At 40.0% G+C, this 21112-nt stretch overlaps 1 protein-coding gene across 4 annotated transcripts in view; it reads right to left on the minus strand.

The window, feature by feature from the left end:
- APP (amyloid beta precursor protein) overlaps positions 1 to 21112 on the minus strand; it is a 233854-nt gene that overhangs the window by 117571 nt on the left and 95171 nt on the right. The window lies entirely within an intron of this gene.

The following is a 21112-nucleotide window of genomic DNA, read 5'->3' on the forward strand; positions in this document are numbered from 1 at the left end:
TGAAAGGCTGAATGAGATTATTTTGTGAAGATATACTACAATTTTGTCAAGAACCCTGGGCAGAATTCTGGCCACAACCCAGCAGGAAAAAAAAAATCCACAAGGAATATAAGACAGTGGTACCTTCAAAGATAACAGCACTTTTACTCAAAACAAACTATGCGCCCTTAGAGGTTGCTTACAAGGTACTGCCTAAGAGATGCAGTTATATCCCTGCCATTACATGCCACTGCCATTCTGTTTGCAAAACATCCTGTCTCCATACAGCTTTGTACAGCAAGGTGCAGTAAAAGAAACCCAGAAATGTTCCTTAAAACACTGACCACCTCAGCCTGGAAAGGAAGTGGAAGGGACAAAAGATAAGAGTATCTTGACTTCCATGTCCCTGAAAATTGTAATGAAAAACAAAACCTGAAACGTTCATAAATATTTCTCCTCCTCCAAAACAGGTAGAATTCTTTTTCTCCCACAATGAAGTGCACACGTCCCTGTCAAGTACTTAGGGTGACATGCAGGGTGCACGACTGCAATAAATAAGAAATAAAAGGGAAAAGAACCAAACCATTTCTGAACCACATGTCGTATCTTGAGGACTTCTTATATCCAAAATAATGCAAAAGATTCCAGATATTTGGGTATGCTCCTTTCAGCAAGGTAAGATTTTTCTGGTCTTAGCCTCCTTTTTCTGACAATGCTTTAATACAGAGCAATTCTCCATCATGTAGTGTATAAATCTACCCAATGCCTTTTGTTCTCAACATCTACTTCTTTTCATAGTGCTTAGCTAACAAAAGCCACCATCAAGCACATCCCAGGACTTCAAAGTCAGTACCTGCTGAGTCAGCCAGGTAAAACAAAGTATAAGTACATGGTCACAAAAGGTATTTGGGGCACTGGCTGCAACACAGATTGTCTAGGTTTGAAAGACAGGTGTCTGCTAGGGAAGGCAGGAGCTTCCCTTGGAATGGAGAATGTAAACACCCCTCCCTCTGAATTATTATAATTTTGAAATTAAGAGGCTCTCTGGCAAGACATGAGGATAGGAATAACAGTTCTTTACTAGTTTGTATAACAAGGCAAACAAACAACAATTATGGTATTAAAAACAAACAGAACCAAGAACCCCATGACAGCCTTCTTGGCTGAGACGGAAAGGGATAGAGGAGAGGCTTTGCTTCACAAAACCCTGGGGCAGTTGAACCCAGTGCCCCGGCAGGACTCTAAGGAGCACCAAGCTGGAACGGCAGGAATGAACAAGAATCCCGGGCTGGTGGATGAGATGTATCAGAAGCTCCGCAACGGTAGCTGGAACTGCAGGACCTCCTGGCAGGGCAGGGCGGTGTGGAGTTATGGTGTAGAGAAACCCAGAGCAGTGGCAAAGAAGAGGTGGGGGCGGGACAGCAGCGTCCCAGCTCCCAGCAGAGCAGGAAGAGGTGAGCTCAGGATTCCCGGGCACATGAGCAGATGGTGATAGGTCCCTCTTTTAGTGAGGTATGGTGTTAATAAGGTCCCACCCTAATGGCTGCTGCTCTTATGAGCAAAGACTCACCCACAGAAAGGAAGAAGCAGTACAGGACTGGACTCCAGTAGTGACACTGAATTATCCCCACAGTAAGCAACAGCTTGACCATCCTCCTTCTGATGCCAAAAGCGAGAGAGCAGCTGACCCCAAGACCTCGTCCTTTAACTGCCCCCAAAACTTGTGGTATCTTCCTCCTTGGAGAGAAACTCCAAGAGAAAAAGAAGTGTAGCCAGATGCTACACTCCTCTCCCCACCTTGGTCACCTCTTTTAAGTACCCATAAGCACCCAGTAGTCTCCTAGCAATTTAAAGGAAAAATTCTGTAAATAAAAAAGAAAGAAACCAAACCCCCAACACAGGTTTTCTTCTAAAGAAGCATATTTCCCAAGAACCCCCGCACCAGAGATCAAAAGCACTCTGTAGACTCACTAACCCAGGAAGGCTCAAGAGGAGAAAACAGGAATGCCATACATATGGGTTCTGCATATAGTCTTAGTAAAGGACCAGCTATTACCTCAAGAAAGAACCTACTTCATCCTCAGGACAGAAAAATGACATCTGTACACCACTGAAAGTCTTTATGCCAGCATAGTGTTGAGATACTGTTAATTAAAAAAACATGGAGACTAAGAAAAAGCCTCAGGTTGTGTATAAAATAAAAAAATATTTTGCAGAAACGCATTCTCTTCATCATTTTCTGTGGCCGCAGCTCTCTGGTCATAGAAAGCAACGCATAACTTTCCCAGGGATTGTCCTGGTGAAGGCTGTGAGAAGATCAGAGAAAAGAATGATAATAATTCTTATCTTCACTTGCTGCACCTGTTGTTGTGAATGTGTGGAATGTGTTATGGAGATTTGTTTACCAAAGGGTGGTTTCTTAATTGGCCAATGGTAATGGTGTTTGGATTCAAGGACCAATTGAGTCCACGTGTATCGTGACTGTCTGTAAGGGCAGTGGGTTTCTTAATAAGTATAATATAATAAAGTGATTGATCAACCTTCTGAGAATCATGGAGTCAATGCTAATTATTACCCGGCTGGGGGCCTGCGACAGCAATTTTCAGGCTCTTCTTTTTTATATAGTACACTTTGATTTTTTTCTGATCTATTTTGCATCTCAAAATATTGTCTCCTATGTTGTAGTCTTCCAACTTTACTGAGATTTCCTTTATTCCCTGTACTCGTATACTTTAGTTTTCTTCCAATTAACACATTTTTTAATGACTTATGAGCTCCCGTACAGGTCTGTCAGGCAGGACAATAAATAGCAGAGCAAGACATGACTCAAGTTAGGGGGAAATAGAAGAGCCCACTCACACATGCTAACTCTATAGCAGGAAAGGAATTGGATTATTCAAGGCACACTTCTCTGTACTCAGTGAGTTTTTAATAAGTTGGTTTCCACAAATGTCAAGACTGAACAAAGACAGCAGCTTTTAAAAACCAAAAACATTTCTAAGAACCTTTACAGAAATTATTAACAAAACTGTATACCATGATTTAATAAAGATGATTGATATTGCATGACCCATTTTAGTGTCCTTCCTTACATTTAAACACTAAATAAAAATTAGTGGTATTTCTAAAGAACAGATATATTCCAAACCTTCAGGAATCTTGTATTTGTGAATGTCTTTTTCCCCCAGCTGTCTTCAGGTTTTCATAAGCTGAAATTGTGTCTGAATTTCAGAACATATTAGGCTTCACAAATACTACCAAATGTACTAATTTTAGCACTCCAGCTATTGACATCACTTTCTGTTACTGCTAAGCTGCACAATGAGTTGCACACCAGCTGTCAGTGTTCCTGCTCTCCCTCTCACAGCAGGCAGCACATGTTTTCCAGCAAGACCTGCAAATGCAAATCTCTAACCAGTTTAAAATTTTGTGTCATCCCTCTGGCTGAAGGGATACTCAATGCATTTGACTATGTAAGACGTACTTGGAAAATGGGCTCTGAAATAGCAACAACATCCAGTGAGAAACAATTTGGTTAATGAATTCTTTAATACCTTATGTAACCATACCCGTGACTTGCTAAAGACACCAATGAAATGGAAAGATGGCAAAAAGATAAAATGCTTGGGAATAATTCAGTGCAACTGGGACCAGTAATTCTGCTGTACTTTGTATTATTATACCAGATGTTTCTCATGGACAATTTTTGGTAATTGGAATAGAGCATCTGGTATTAGGAGTTCCACTAGAGAAGGGCCTGCTAGTCACTGATGTCTAGAGGGAGTAATGACCATAGATAAGTGGAAAGAATGAAAATACTTCAGATATTAAGGTGTGGTCATCAAAAGCCATTTCAAATGCTAACATTTCAATGAGAAATATAACACATTTTAAACAAGGACATGCTTACTTCAGTAAGATTTCAACTCTATTCCCCTGCTCCCCCTTCCCAAATACCTTCATATGGCTCATTTTTAAATAAAAATTTGGATTCCTTCTACTTCAGTAGTAATTTAATCAGGTTGTCCCTCTCCTCCTTTTTCTTCTGACAAAGAACAGAAATTACTATGAAATCCAGTACAGGCAGTAAATGTTTCTGCAATACTCAGGCAGTAAGTATTTCTGCAATACTATCTTATGCAAAGGCTAACCATGAGTGAACAAGTAACCCTAGAAGGAGCATTTGAAATAAATAACTCCATAAGCAGCAGCTAAAGATCAACTTTGTAGAAATACTTTGTTGATTATTAACACCCTAAGCAATCACTTCCTGTAACACTGCTGAGTCCTGACCAAACTTTCACTGAAATTGTTACTACTCATGAGAGAAGGACTATGCCATATTACCAGTGACATGGGAAAACAAAAAACTGCTTTGAGGCTTTGCAAAGTTTACAAGCTATCAAATTAACAATCACCTGACAAAACAATACTTTGTTCTATACAAAGCAAAGCCTTTACCCATCTCTTAGGAAGAATGGCAGTGTGGTCTGGCAGCTCAGCCAGGAGGCAGTCCTGGATGGGACAGCTTGGGATAAAAAGAGCCTATTTGCACACGTAACTCAAGGAAGATAAAAGCAGTAGCCACAGAGACTGAATACAATATTGCAATCAGAATTCAGCCAGCAACGCTTTTTAGAAATAAAATACTAATTACTAGGAACAGACAAATAAACTAGGACTGTCCTTCTTCATGTTAAGGACAGTCCTGAATGGTTAGTAAGCCAAGTTTTAAGTATTAGAGCAATAGAGAACTTGAAACTTGTCTATGGCTACCATATGGCTATCAGTTTTCCAAAAAACACCTTCACGGTTAGCAGTTTTAAGTTCTCTGATTTATAAACCAGATTAAAATACAGGGTTTAAAGCAAAACCTGACTGATTTACATATTCTAAGACACAGAGTCTGAGAGAGATTTTCCTAATGTCTGGAAAATGCAGAAGCTGCAACAACATCACAAGAAAGATGCTTTGGGGATTACAGGCTGCCTCACTTCAGTTTCTGGGAAAATCATTAACCAAGTCCTACTGAAAGCCATTTCTGGGCACATGGAGATTATGATGATTAGCAATAGCCAAAACAGATCTAACAACAGGAAATTGTGCTTGATCAACCTAACTTGCCTTCTAGGATGAAACAACAAAATTGGTGAGTTAAGAACAGAGCAGTAGATACCATCCAACTTAACTTTAGCAAGGTATGCAACACCATCTCCCTCTTGCAACATCTTTGTATCCAAGTTGGAATGTTATGGTTTTCATGGCTGCAGACCTAGTTGGGTAAATGCTGGGGTTGTGTTTTTTTTCTGTTCTTTCCTTCTTAGCTGCAGAATTTCTTCCCATTGTGTTCCTAAGAAGCACCGATGGCTGGGTGCTTGAGATGGGCTGGGAGGGAAAAGTCTTTTGGTTTTTGGGAGTTTCTCTGGGTGGGGCAGACACACCTGATTTGAATGGAGGCAGGTTAAAAGAGACAGGGTTGGGAGCAGCCCCTCTCTCTCTCCCTGCAGGTTTCGTAGGAGGACAGTCTGACCTGCGGCTTAGGGAAAGGATTTCGCTGCCACCACCATAACCCAGCAGGGAACCTTTTTTCTGCTTCTGGGCCTCGCATCCTCTGCCCTGCCAGGACATCTGGCAGGTTCCAGCTCTTTGCTGTGGAATTTCTGATACATCTGATATGTCCACTGCCCCAGGATCTTCTGCTCATCCCTGTCGTTCCAGCCTGCTGCTTCCGAGAGTCCTGCTAGGGGCACCGGGACAGGCTGCCCCAGGGATTTGTGGAGCAAAGCCTCTCTTCCACCCCTTCCCATCTCGGCTGAGCCGCCACTGCCACGTGCTCCCCGAGCCCGCGCCGGAGCGCCCCCTGTCGCCGCGGGGGAATCACCGCATCTGCCCTGTCCACCGGGATCCAGCAGAGCCCCTGCTGGCCGTGACCGTAACTGCACCAAAGGAGAAAGCGCTGCAGCCGAGAAAGGCTGTCACGGGGTTCTGGGTTCTGTTTGTTACTAAGGCTGTGGTTGTGGTTGTTTGTTTACTTCATTATATATACTAGTAAAGAACTGTTATTCCTGTTCCCATATCTTTGCCTGAGAGCCCCTTAATTTCAAAATTCTAATAATTTGAAGGGAGGGGGTTTATATTCTCCATTCCAAGGGAGGCTTTTGTGCCTTCCCTAACAGACACCTGTCTTGTAAACCAAGACAGTAGAAAAACTGTGTTGTGGAGCTCTATGTGTAATGGTTCTTGACTGTACTGTACTCACAGCCATACTCTGCCTGAAAGGACGTAAAAATACCTCACCTCAGGGCTTCTTTTTGGCACTGGTTTTGTTTAGTGTATTCTATCAATGATGAGAAGACAGGCTGCTTAATGAGGAAGACAGTACATTAGATTAGAGAAATGACCTGCCTCACTGGGTATGCAAATTTTTTGGACACAGTCCAGATTTTAAAAAATAGTTTCTAAATGAAGCACAATGCAAATACAATTTCTAGCTTCTATCATTAAACACACCAAGAGAGGAAAAGAGACAGGATTCTCTTCAACAGGACTTTCCTATCTTCAAGGATAGGATGTCAAAGTTATAACTGTTACTAATGATGGGGCTAAATTGCTCCACATAACTAAGAAACAAAAACTCTGTATTGTCACTAACCCTCTCATAAGCGTACCCAATAATACAGAAGTCAGTGTAACATACTTTCTGCATTCAGTGAAAGTCAACAATTTCTATGAATGTGTAATGCCACATAAGTATTTTATATAAATATTACTACCTACAAAAAAAACCTCACCCTCTTTATAATAAAACTGCTTCTCTCCAGTTCTCATTGTAAGAATTAACTCAGTGAACACAACAGTAGTTACCGAGAGAAGATGTTACCTGGTAGAAGATGTTCATATTTTATCAAGTGATTCATTCCAACCTGTTTCATTTTTTTCTCTTTGTTGTAAATGAGTCATTATGGACAGAAGTCAAGTCAGAATTAACAGGTAAGATCATGGTCTGTTGAGAACTGAATCCTGCCCTTAAGGAATAATATAAACAATATGTTCCATGCAAATACTGAGTGACATATAATATTTGCTACTTGCATGGACTTTATGCTCAGAAACACTGCATAGTCTCTTAGTCTAATCCCCAGTATCAGAATGAAGATTTTTTTTTTCATTCAAGTACCTTGTATCGCATCAACAGATAAAAAATAATTGAGAGTGTAAATGGATTTTAGAGTAAGGTGAGCAAGAGTAAGGAATACATTATACTCTACAAGAACAGTAAATATATCATATTGTAGGCCTACAGAAATGATGACCAAATAAGATGGAATAAACCAAGATAAACCACTAGAGTCGAACATTTTATAATACATCTAAAAGGTCTATAAAGGCTTATTTTTATAATTAAATCCTTTGCAGATTTCTGCCCCTAGTCAAAAGGGTCTAGTTGAACCATCACTGAAAAAAATGAAATGCAAAGCATCTATCCCAAATGTGTAATACAACACAAGAATGACATTAAGGAAGGTCAGTGCATTATATATTTTTATATACATGTTTGACAATGTGTATATAAGCTGAAATGTATCTTATGAGTTGCCACACAGAGAAAACATTAAGCTAACAAAACTTAGCTGAAGTGGGCACTGCTCAGGAGAACCCAAATTCCATTTGGACAAAGTTACACACAACACAGGGAAGCAAAGAGCTTTAAATAGCAGGTTAGCAAATCAGGAGCAAAAACTTTCAAAAGAGCAGACAAAAACTGGCATTATGCTGTGCAGTTCCTCTGACCGCAGCAGCAATGCAGCATTGCAGATAAGCCTCTAGCAGTGTTAATAACTAAAAGTGGAGAACAGGCACAAAATGTGCTCCACTGCAACATCTATTGGTGGTGCTGCCTCTTACCTCCATGTGCCTCTGCCCTAATTGCCCAGGAAGCTGAACTACTCTCTAAATGCTCCTCTTAAAAGTCATACAGAGGAGACACCTTGCCAACAAACTCATACGCAGACCAAAACTGGCCCAACAGGACAGCAAGAAGCCTTGACCGCTTTTGAAGTCAAATTACTACCATGAAAAACTTTACCTATTAAAGGTGATAAAGATGATTAAGGGACTGGAGTGTCTTCCTTATGAGATCCCTCAGAAAGACTGAGGGATCTGGGACTGTTCAGCCTTGTAAAGAGATGACTGAGAAGGGACTTCATCAGTGTCTGTCAGTGCCCGCAGGGAGGGGTCAGAGCATGGACCAGGCTCTGCTCAGTGGTGCCCAGCAATAAGACAAGATGCAACAGGAAGAAACAGATGCACACGAAGTTCCAGCTGAACACGAGGAAGACCTTTTTTCCTGTGCAGTGACCAGGCACTGGAACAGATCACACATAGAGGATGTGGAGTCTTCCTCACTAGAGACATTCCAGAACCATCTGGATACAACCCTGTACAATGTGCTCTGGCAAAATCATGCCTGAGCAGGGAGGTTGGACCAGAGGATCCACTATAGTCCCTTTTAACCTCAACAAGTCTGTGATTCTGTACATAGGATTTAATTATTCAAATAAGAAGTTTGTTTGGACTGTCATGGTTAAAAATTCTTTTTAAAATATATTGCCTAACCAAAGCTTCAGACCACAGCTGCCAAGAGAGATATTCAGGAATTTTATTGCAGCATAACCCTTCCTGCTCAGAAAGAAATCTGAACTTGCCATGTCAGACGAAAGAGTCAAACAAGCTGATGCTCCAGCTCAGCAAAACACTATCCTTCTAGCAGTAGTTAAAATAAACCCCTCTTTGCCAAATGAAAGGCTACGTCAATGAGTTCTTCATCAAGTTTTCACCAAAGGTGCTATTGTATCTCATTTCATCCTCAGCTACGGTTCTCATGTGATAAACAGAAATCTTGAGAGAATAAGGAAATTCTATGACAGAGAGACAGATGGGGAAAAAAGGGTAGTTTGAGACATCAGTACCACAATAAGGTACCATCTACCAAGACCCAAATTTTAAGAGGAATTTTTGGCGATTTCACATCTCCTACTATGATACACAGGCCAAAACACAATGAAGACACTGTTCAGATTTTCTCTTGTTACATGCAGTTGACAACAAAAGGATTTTTGGCCAATAAGCAGTATCATAGACACCTTCCTTACAAGCCATATTGCTGGAAGAAGGGAGAGGGACAAACAGGAAGAGGTAGCACCTCAAAGCCCTTAGGATGACCTGAAAGGCATCCTCCCAGTTCTCCAACGTGGACACAATACAGGCTATATTAGTGAACATTTCACTTCAAAGCTGTAGCTCTGATAACATGCAAAAACCTGCTGTAAACTGGTTCTGTTTTAAAAGACCAGATAACAATAACTGTACACAAGCAATTGCTCATACATAGTAAAATGGCATAAAAGCTTAACTTGAAATTACGCTTTCCATTCTTATTAGAGTATAAAAGTTAATCTTGAAACAGCTTGACATAAGAGACATTTTGAGGGCAGTTTAATTTGTGAAAAACTGACATAAAATACTACAGCTGCCTATCATTTCAGAGAATTTCCCAAAAAAGAAAGGTACATGGGAATTCAGTATTACTCCTTTATGACATGTTAAATTAACTTGGGGTATCACTGTTACTTAATAAAGGAGAACAAATTAAGTAGTAAAAAGGTTCTGTATAGGCTACAGGAAAATGTTAGATTAAGATTCAATTAAATATTCATTCTAAAATCCTTGCTTCCCAGACTAACTGAAAACAAAGTAACATACAAAATGTTTCTTATTTACAGAATGGAGCACGAGGACATGTGGAGGGGAAGCTCACACTGTAACTAGAATGAAGTTTGACTTTTTCTTTTTTGCCAAAATCTCAAACATGAAGATTTAGAAGGAAAAGAAACATGAAAGATGTATTACTTCAGTTTTGTACACTAACAGTACACCATTCATCAAGATTTACACCTGCTATGTTTTCTATATTCAAAATCAATCCAGTATTTCAGAGAAAAAATCCAAGAGAACTAGAAAAAACCCACATTGGGTAGCCAAATATTTAATGGATCATTGATGAGCTTGGGAGCTTGCATTTTCAATTAACTGTGAAATAAATTTCAAAAGCTTTCTTTTCAGCCATAGGAAGCTGTGTCAGGAGAGGTTTAGGTTAGATACTGGGAAAAGCTTTTTCACCCAGAGGAGGTTTGGGCACTCAAATGGGCTCCCCAGGGCAGTTGTCACAGCAACAAAGCTGACAGAGCTCAAGTGTTTAGACAATAGTCTTGGGCTGTTTTGTGCAGGGCCAGGAATTGGACTCAATGATCCTGATGGGCCTTCTTCAACTCAAGATATTTATGATTATAGGGCAACACATAAACACATAAAATTTCTGCTGGGTGGATCCAGACAACTGTAGGAGCTCATCATAAATAGTTAGTAATCTTCTAACAGATTAGGAGCATTCACATGCCAAAGATAATGTCTTGACAAAATAACATATTCAGAAATTGTGCCCTAGGTTAAACTATAATAAAAAGGAATAAAAACATATCACATATAAGACCAACTCAATTAGGAGCAGCTAAAACTAAATAAAAACCAGCCTCCTTCAAAGCATGGAGGCTCAAACTTCCTAAAAATACACTGTTTATGTGTTCACCTAAGTACCATTTAGAAAAAGAAGTAAAAGCCAATATTACTACACAGCCAATATTATATGTTACCAAAATTAACTTTGATATCAAGTACTTAAGATTAAATTTTCTGTTGATCTAGTTACAATGACCTAATAAAAAAAACAGGGTAATTTAAATATTTTATACATCAAGAACTCACTAACAAAGCCACTGGGAGTTAGATCAAATACCATAATGCATAAAGTAAATAACTTACAATAATCATGACCTTCATTCATTTCCTCTTATACAGTTTTTTGCTGTCTTTCAGTATTTTAAACTGAACAATTAGGAAGCATTTTTAATGGCTAGGTTAAGGACATCAACTTGGTTACAGAACTAAAAACTCTTAAAATACAAGTCTTACCTATCAATTCTGTGGTTTTTAGGTACATTCAAACTCACTAGAAAACAACAACAGAAAGTCAGGAGGTTAAGAAGAAAGATTACTACTAAAGGTGTTTTTCTTTTTTGAAGCACACTCATATGTTCTACTAAAACTGAAGGACTTTGTATTAGCTTAAGTTTCACATAATTAGCTGGAACAAATTCCCATTTAAGTTCCCTAAGTGATAATTAAGAAAGTTTCCATGTGATTATGAACATACTGAAACACCCTAATATTAATTCTCAACTTTAAGGTCAGTAGGATAGTTCAAAACGTCAGAATAAAGCTTAAAAAATGCAGAACTGCTTATACATGCATTAATATAGATGCAATCGCTCATCAGGAAAGACTATACTGCAAACAGTAAAACAGCAATCCTTCAATCTAACAGAGTTATATTAAAGCTATTTGGTTTATTTTGTTAACAAGGAAGGGCTGGGTATCATTAAGGTATGACCTCACATTGTCCATTTGCAGAACCAGCAGTATTCCCATGAAATGACAAGCTGGGATTCCAGGGCTGGCATGATCTATGTATAAACAGATCAAATCTAGGAAGTGAAAAGCCAAGCTGGCTATGGACAACTGCTCTGCAGAACCAGATTTTTCCTTTCCATCATTTTGTGACTCCTCTACAGAGGGATTTTTCCTCACTATTAGCCCAATGACGGCAGAAGTAGAGAAGAGCAGAGTACAATCCATTTCAAATAAACCAATGCAAATCTTCTCATGGTGAATAAATAAATAAATGCAAGCATAGGATTAAACAAAAACACCCAAACATTCCCATCAAATGCTTGCTTTAGTAAGTGAATGCATTTCCACGCCTAGGCACCACCACTGTTCTTTCTGTAGCTTCCTGTAACAGTAGGGATAGTAACCTGCAGAATCTTGAGACACCACCTGTGCTAACAGGCAAAGACTGGCAGGCAGATGATGGTGGTAGGATGGAAGACCTTGCTCTGGAGGGTACAGAACACTACCCATCAGCAGTTTCCTAGCTTCCTGGGGCCAAGCTGGTGGCTCCTTAGAACATCCACTCCCATTCCAACCACTTATCCCCTGCCTGACCTTCACACAGGTTTCCAAGCACAAAAATCTCACACCCAGTCAAAATGGTTCCTTAAGAAACACACACTACTGTTCCACTTGTTTTGGCAGAAGACCTGGACAGAGGGATGATAGCTGTAGTCTACTCAGCTCTCATTTTTTAGTGCTGTTGGCAAACCACATGGCCAACTTTAAAGAGCTTCAAGAGAAGTAAACTTAAAAAAAACAAAATTAAAAAAACAAACAAACAAAAAAAACCCCCAACCCTGAAGAAGCCATAGCCAAAAAAATATTATTGAATGTATGAATTTGTGGAATTTGGAATGGATGGAATTCTGTTTAAAAAACCCCAAAACAACAAATATACCTGCATGAGAAAGTTCTTAGGTTACTGTTGCTATTCATCCCCAGGACAATAATATTAAAAATGAAGATTGTGCATAACCATTCTCAACTTATATTTTCCATTGCAGAAGGTTTTTGAAAGAAACTAAGTGTCCACATTTCAACACAAAATGCTCCTTGCTACACAGCCATTCTTAGTGACGACCACAAGTGTAAGCTTTCATGTAAAAGAGAGAGGAACCTAAAGGAAATTTCTGATTGCACAACAAAGATGCCTGTGCTTGTGAGCAAGGGAGACTGGGAGTGTGGAAGGATATTTGACATTCAAATGCCAGTTCAACTTACAAAGATTTTTTATGTTTACACAAGCATGAAGAATTTTTCCCCCAGACACACACTGAGCACCACAATCTATCCAGCAGGAAGGCAGCTGATGTCATCCCATCACAGCCCTGTAGCCCTTGAACCCCAGCTTGTCATTTCATGAGTACACTGCTGACTCTGCATTTGGCCAAAGTGAGGCCTGACAATGTCAGTGATGAAGTCTGATGAATGAAGGTGCTAGAATTAAGTGACTTCCAGTACTTTGAACACAGCCTTATAATGCTGCCATTCTTCCCCTTGCCCGTATGGACAATTTATCCTTCAAGAGCAGATAAACATTGAGGCACTGCACTGTCACATCCCAAGTACCAGCTTTATCTTTGCCTGAAGGGCAATGTGCCCTAAATGAGAAACCCTTGACTGAAAATTAACCAAGCTCTTTCCTACACTTATTGAAAGTCAAGATTACAGGTGAGCTCTCTGACACAAACCTTCCTCAAAACCCAGGCTATCTACTAAAGATGAGAATGTAAGAACATATTTATAAACAATAAACAGTCTCTTCCAGCTCTTAAGCAATTTCCCCTTTGGCGTAGTTACAGTCACAGCCGTCAGGGGCGCTGGCAGACTCCTGGGCATGGCAGGTGCAGTGATTTCCCCGCGGCTGCAGGGGGCGCTCCAGTGCGACCTTGGAGATAACTCAACTAATGATGGCTTGGCCAAGACAAGAAGGGATCGGAAAAAGACTTGATTTAAAAACCCCCAGGGACAGCCAATCCCAGTGCCCCAGCAGGACCCTCGGATCTAGCAAGCTGGAACAGCAGGAATTAGCAAAATCTGACATGTATCATAAAGTCCACAGCTGTAGCTGGAACCACAGGGGCGTCCTGGCTGGCAGGGGGTGCGGTGGCTGCAGTGTAGCAGAAAAACCCCAGCAATGCTGAAGAAACAGCAGGGGGCTGGGCAGTAGCAGCCCGGCTCCCAAACACAGAAGACAGAGGTCCCCTTGAGGAAGGGGGGTTGGGGGCAGAAGGGACTTGAGGTCCTGGGGTTTCCCCTGAGGCACCCCAGCAGATGGTGAAGGGTCACCTGTTTGGTGAGGCAGGGTGTTAATAAGGTCCCAATACAACAGCTGCTCTTACGAGTAAAGCTCCACTCACCATAGAAGAAAGGCAGCAAAACATGGAACCCTGCAGAGGTGACAAATTCTCCCCACAGCAACCCCAGCCTCTCTAGCCTCCAAATGCCAAGAGCACAAGAGGGAAGGTAGCTGCACCCAACCCCTTTTTCCCAGCCCAAATCGCGTGATACCTCTGCCCTTCCCAGAGAAACCCACAGGTAAAAAGAGAGAGTAGTCAGCTGCACCCTCCCCGAGTTGCCCAGTGCTCCACAGGAATTCACCCATGTGCTTCTGCATGAAACCACGGTTCAGTGAGAACACTGGCTTTTGCTCACTATGTGTATGTGGGACAGAGGACAGTGCAGGTTCAGACTAGGAATGACATGTCACAGGCCCAATCCACAGTTCCACTGCATTTCCAATACTTTTCCAATGCAGTTTCAACACCATGACTCGTAACTGTTATGTGTATTTTGGATAATTTATGCATATAAAAAAATACATATAAAATATGTTATGTTGGTGAGAAATATTCTTATAAGTTTTTTGCATGCAAGCCAGAGTTGGGAGATTGCTTCACAGTATGTGGAAACCACAGCTGACAAGAAGGAGGAGCACCTCATTTGCAAATGAATAAACACAGCTCGCCCGGAGATGGGTTGTTCTCCAAGGTGATCCAAGGAACTCCCAAGCGATGAATACTCGATAAATACCTAAGATTGAGATAGCCAGAGCCATCAGAAAGATACATCTCAATGCTGAGTTCCAGTAAGTCAATCATGGACATACATCACTCCCCAGACACGGTTTTGTTCAGCTCAACTTGGAGAAAAGAAACTACATGAATATGTGGGACTCTGAAAGGAAGAAAATAAACTCTGCCTCAGGAAGAAAAGACAGTATAAGAACTGCTTGGATGGGACAGTTGGTGTGAACATAGGAGACCCTGTGCTGCAGTGGTCGGAACTGTGTCTCACCCAGCATCAATTCCCGGGCTCGGCACTGTCCTTTTGATTTTGGCTGAGACCGAATCACGATTACGACATAAAAATCTGTTTTATTAATTATTAATTTGGCTTGATCACTTTTATCTATAATATAACCAAGTTTCTCCTTTCCACAGTGCCCATCACTGTGATTTTTTTCCTGCTTTGGATTTTAGAGCTCAAAGCATTATTATTCCAATTTTCCCTGATTTGTTCAGTTTTAATGTTGGACTTAATGCTCAAGAAGAATCAAAATGCCAGCACTTATACAAGAGACGGATACTGCTCTTTCATCCTGCCTACAAGATAATGGACTTGAAATAAAGACTAAGGAAATCTTCAACCAATGTTGTAAGCCACAAACAGGATATAAATAATGGAGAAGAAAAAATATCTTAAGGGGACATTTTTCTTAGGGGTTTGTTTAAAAAAAAATTAAATGCAACTGTATGGAAACATGGAATCACATTTTTCACTGAAAAGAGAAAATTAAAGACCATTTAATACATTCATCAGAAGCCATCAAAGGGGAAATGAATAACCATGTTTGTTACACAGCACATCATCTTAGCTTGAAAAATGCGCAATTTATGATTGGTTCTTCACAAATATTAAATTGATTACTATATGTGTTATGGAGGGTTATTTTGTAATACAGTATTAATCCTTTTAAAGTAGTGTGTTAAATATAGTTTTAGGTTACATGATAATGTTAAAATAGAAACTATGCGATGTAAGATATTTTTTACTAGCTCAAGAAGGGGATAAGATAATCAAGAAGCTCTTCACACAGAGATAACAGCAACAAGGAACCTGAAGAGTTACAGCCTCCTTATCAGAAAAGACATTCTTCCACCTTCTCTTGGTCTTTATGGAACCACAAGGATTAAGGGGAAGAAGTTGACAAGAAGCAGAAAAGTTCGTAATTTGCAAGGAATTTATGGATCATGTACAACATATATGAATATGCAACAGGCTATTGTTTTTAAGGGTTATTCCTTTGTTCGCAAGACATGTTTTTGGCAGCTTAGTGCCCAAAAACATCCGGACGTCCATAATTCTTTGCTTTTTATTGTCTCGTAGTGTCCTAATCTTCATTGTCCAAATTTTTATTACTATAATTTTATTACTAGTTTTTAATAACTATTTTATTGCTAATAAACTTTAAAATTTAAAAAAAAACAAGTGATGGGTGTTTTTCACATTAGCTAAGTTTTAAGTAGAGTATCTCTCAGCAGTCAGGTCATCTAACAAGCAGAGCGTCAGACTCTTCCTCTAATAAAAATAAAGCAACATCACAAACAATACTCTGTCTATAACAGTCTATTTAGAGCACATTAATAAACTACATTTACTGTAGTTTGTTGAAAAATAAAATAGAAACTAATCTGAGGTTATTATAGCTTTCTTTACATTTGATGAAGTGCTGACACGCATACAAACACCTTAACACTCAAAACCCAGAGCATTCTTTTGCTATGTCAGAAGGATATTTTTCCTTCGTCTTAAATTCTTGTTGTAGTTTAAGATGGAAGGCAGCTAAACTCCAACATGGCTGCTTGCTCACTCATTCCCTGAACCATCTGTCCCCCTCCCCATGAAGGGAGAGAACTTGGGGGGAGAGGGGGAAGTAAGACAAAGACAGCTAACAGGATCGAAAAGAAAGTGAGTAGAAGTACTACTACTAGTACTACTACTACTAATGCTACTACTACTAAGAACAAAAAATTACTAGTAGTGTTATTGTAGGATAATAGTAGTATATTTTACTAAAAAAGAAGCTTTCACTGACCACCCAGTGACTAATGCCCAGACACCTCCCGAGCAGACACCATGGCTGGCTTTCCCCCTGGTTTATATATTGAGCATGCCATGATATGGCATGGAATATCCTTTGGTCACTGGGGTCAGCTGCCTTTGCTGTTTCTGACCAGTTCCTCGCTGGAGGGGTGAGAAGCTGAAAACTCCTTGACTGATTGCAAATACTGATCAGCAACAACTAAACCAGCACTGTGTTTTCAGAACCGGCACTCACTCCTCCACATTCCTGCTCCTGAATTTTGTTGTCTGCAGACTGACAGACAGCAGGACAGAGCTCTTCTTTGCTTTTAGTTAGTTTATAGCTAGCTGGGGCAGAGAAGTTCCCTGGATTGTGGTTTTTATTTTTATTTGGACCTGTTTAAACCTGCTCTGGACTGAAAGCCCAGAAGAGCACCAGAAGCTCATACTTGTGGCCCACTGGGCTGGGCCTGAGCTGCAGCATTTCCAGTGCCAGAGGGACTGATAAGAGAGTGAGTGACCTGAGTTTACAGCCCACAAAAGGGACTTTCTGAGTTTGTCATCTTTTTTGGAGGGGCAAGAGGTTTTACTGTTTAATGTTGTTCATTTTTTTGTGCGCGTGAATACTTTGCCTGTTAAATAGACAGTTTTATTCCACTTTTCTCCAAGGAAATATTTTCCCGAACTGGTTGTGGGAGGGGCCACTTGAATCTGCTTTCTAGAGTAACCCCTTCAGAGGTTCTCTTCCAAATTTGCCCCAAACCAGGACACCTCATCTACTTGTTTATGAACAAATGACTGCAAGTAATCACATTCTGATTGACAGAGGCTGTATACATGAGATTCCGACACATCTGGATCTTTCCAACGCTGTGAATGCAGTGCTTAACAGCATACATTAATAGGATAATGAGGCAGAGTTATTCCAGACCATGCACTTCACACAGTGCAGTTAATCTCCTGTAATTCCCCCTCTGCCACGCCTTGCCATGCCCACATAATGATCCTGTCTGCCATGCCCACATATTGATCACAAACACCTATGTAACTGAGTTTCTCCTTTCTATCCAGGGTTCAGGATGTATTTCACCAACAGAAAATGAAATGCCATCTATTCAGAAATGCATAGCCACACATTTATCCAAGGTATTAAAAGAATCACATCCCTGGGACAAGGATGCCTGCTCCCACAACCAGCAAGGAACATGGAGTGAACTACTTCTTTTCACAGGCCACACTGCACAAATTCACCAGCTGCTTTTCCTTGGGCAAGCAGTGAAGAGATGAGAAAGTGCAGACTAGAAAAGTTTATTGCCCACACTGCCCCAACAGTGGCAGAAATCCTGCCTTCCTGCTGTAACCACCAGCAGAGCTCCCACCAAGACTTACACAGCCAGGTTGGCAGCCATGGTATTTTCCCAAAAACAGTTTCTGTACAACAAAGAAGAAATCATTGATTTCTTGACACTGTCTGCTGTAACCCTGCAAACTGTGCCACACAGCAAGTGGTGCAGGCACTAGGGTGGCACATGCACCTGATACCAGGAGAAGGGAGTTCTGCAGATCTTCACTCTTCCACCGGCGCATCTCAAAGCTCCTCATCTTTGCTATGTACCCAAACACATTTGTGGCTCTATGTCAAGCACCACAAGTCCTCACTCAAACAATGTAATTTAACTCTTTAAGATTAGATTTAATTAGAACATTTTTAAGGAATATTTCTGTAGTCAATGCAAAGACACACAGCTGACTCAAATAAGGGGCTTTCATTTTGTTTTGTTTAAAACACCATTTTTATGCTTTAGTTGCATTCTCTTAAGAAAATATGAAGCTGTGTAATTTAGTAAATCTGATGAATGTTACTGAAATACAGCTACAAAGAATTGCTGTAACTACTGCCCTGCACAGGTCTCAAAGAGAAAAAACTACTGGAGCAGGCAAAGGGCTGTATTGAAATGGGCTCTACACATTTGAAAGCCTTGGCTGAAGATTATGATACAAGCAGACTGTATATCAAAGATGCTCTGGCCTGAAAGCAGCCAGATTTCTGTTACTCGCTGTTTCTCAACTGTAAAAAATACTGTCAAGATGGAGGAAATTACTGGGCTAGAATCACTTCAAAATACTTGAAGTGATCCTCAGAGCAATGCAAAATTAAGACTCAACCCTGCAATCAGCTGCCCACTGACAAACTTTCTGTTGGTATCTTAATTCTTACCAGATGGATTTAACACTGGTCTAGGCCAAGGGTCTATTTGCACTAAAATTACAGAGGAATGGGCACAGTCAATGTCCAACTTCTGACAATGTCCACTAACAGCTACCACACTAAGAATAGCTGAGGCACACACAGAGCTGACAGGCAAGATGCAACATTTTAGAAAAAAAATATCTTTTAATACTGAAGAAGTATTAGGAGGAGAGAAAAAAAAATTAAAATCCCTCTGGACTCCTTAGTTCTGTACAAAAACTTTTAAGAAAAAGTATTCTAAGACAGACATGGTACACAACAAACAGAGGGCTGGTTGATAGAGAAATTGCAGATTATGGCTACTGCCACCATTTTTCCTCCAGAGGAAGTAATTATGTGGCCACCTATCCCCCAGTAAACCCTTGGGAACATCAGTATCTAAGGTTTATTCTAGTCAGGGTCAAAAGATTAATGTCAGCATGTGAAAATGATAACAGACACAATGTGTCAGACACAACTACATAAGCCTCAATTACAAGGAAATCAGAAAAACAATAGCATATGTGGGGATTTAAAAATAAAAATAGAGGGCTAAGGGCTAATGGAAATGAAGTGCTTAAACATCTTTAAAATTTTTGCATCCAAACCTTGCTACCTAAGATAGCAACCATACCCCTTGCAATGATTTTTCTTTCAAAACTGCAACTCAGGGAAGGCACCTTAAAAGTCCAAGTCCAGTTCCTCATTCCTGTAAGGAACTGCATATAGTCCTGTCCATAAATTTATGAACTTCATTCCATGTGATTAGATTTCTTACTCCTTAACCAGATGACTGCTGGAGCTCCTTATGCTTGCGGATACTTCCTTATAATTGCAGACGAAATGTATTCATAGCCAATTTATATTCATTTGCTCTTATGATGACATTGTCTTTTAGCTTAAATTATGTTGTAAGACCTCCATGGCACTGACCAAATCTACATAAAGATAGAGAGTCCTGAGCCTAAGAGTTCCCTTTTCTTAATTCAGAGCTTTGCTTGTGGTGACAATAAAATAAATAATAAAAAATAGTTTTTATAGTTCCACTAGTCTGATGTTCTTCCACTGTATCTCTAATTGGTGCAAGTGCACTCTCATGGAGTCTGATCAAATATATCTTGATGCATTCTAGGTGAGACTGCAGCTCTGCCTCATCTCTAATAAGTTGCTTATCTGGCTTTAGACTTACCTTAAGACTACAAGCTGATGTTTCTATCCTGACTATAAAAAACTAAAGAAAACACAGCAACAAATGGGTAGAAGAGCGTGTCCCTTTTAGCAGTAAAGCTTGTGATGGAGCCAACCAACTCAACTCATGTCTGGAAAAAGACAAAAGCCAGCAGGTTTCTTCCCAGAGTCAGAATCTGTAATTCCTAGGTTCTTCTCCTCACTAAAAGTCTTGAATTTGGGTTCTCCTGGAGGATTTTGCTCAGAATAAACTAGTCCTTCAGAGCCTCAGTAGCATCAACAATGATATATCGCAGGTTTAGAAACACTGATTTTATATCTATACAAACAAACATCAGACCTAGAAACTTTGCCAAACAAAAACATTTCCCTGATACTTATCACAGATTTTATACACCTGCTGTTTTGGCACTTCTGACCACACTGGTAGCATTTCTGTTAGTTACTCTTCAGTCCCAGCTTTGCTAAGGGCAGCTTGTGCTCGGTGTTTTACCTACTCTACACAAATGACCAAAATTTCTAGAAACATTGTATATTTTCTAAAAATTTATTTCATTATTCATTTCATGGAATAACTGGTCTAAGTTGGTTTCCATGTCTTTTAGCTGTCCTGGCTTACTAGAAAAGCAAGTTCCAACTCTGAACTCCAGCATTTATCACAGTTCAAATGGCAGTGGTAAAGCAACATACTTAAATATGGAATAATAACAAGGAAATGTCATGCCTAGAATGTTAATGAAAATAGCAAATTAACAATTCTATTTTCTAATGCAGACTAAAGTAAAGGTTAGCAAAAAAATGAGGGTCCAAACATCCCTTTTAATTGATTTAAAGCACTAAGGACACAGGAGAGAACAGCAAACAACTGCTACAAAAATAAAGTTGAAGGATGAAATGGGGGAATTTATAAAGTATATTTTGTTTTGTTTCAACAAATACAGATTCCCATAGTCTTTCATGGTAAGAGTCCAAGTACTAGATATTCAAAAATTAATGTGAAAAAAGAAGGTTTTAATTAGGGAAGAACAGGAGTACTTTCTTTCTAGATAATGCAGTTTCAAA

The sequence above is a fragment of the Anomalospiza imberbis genome, chromosome 2 (assembly GCF_031753505.1).
Source record: "Anomalospiza imberbis isolate Cuckoo-Finch-1a 21T00152 chromosome 2, ASM3175350v1, whole genome shotgun sequence".
In the NCBI taxonomy this organism is placed as follows: Eukaryota; Metazoa; Chordata; class Aves; order Passeriformes; family Viduidae; genus Anomalospiza; species Anomalospiza imberbis.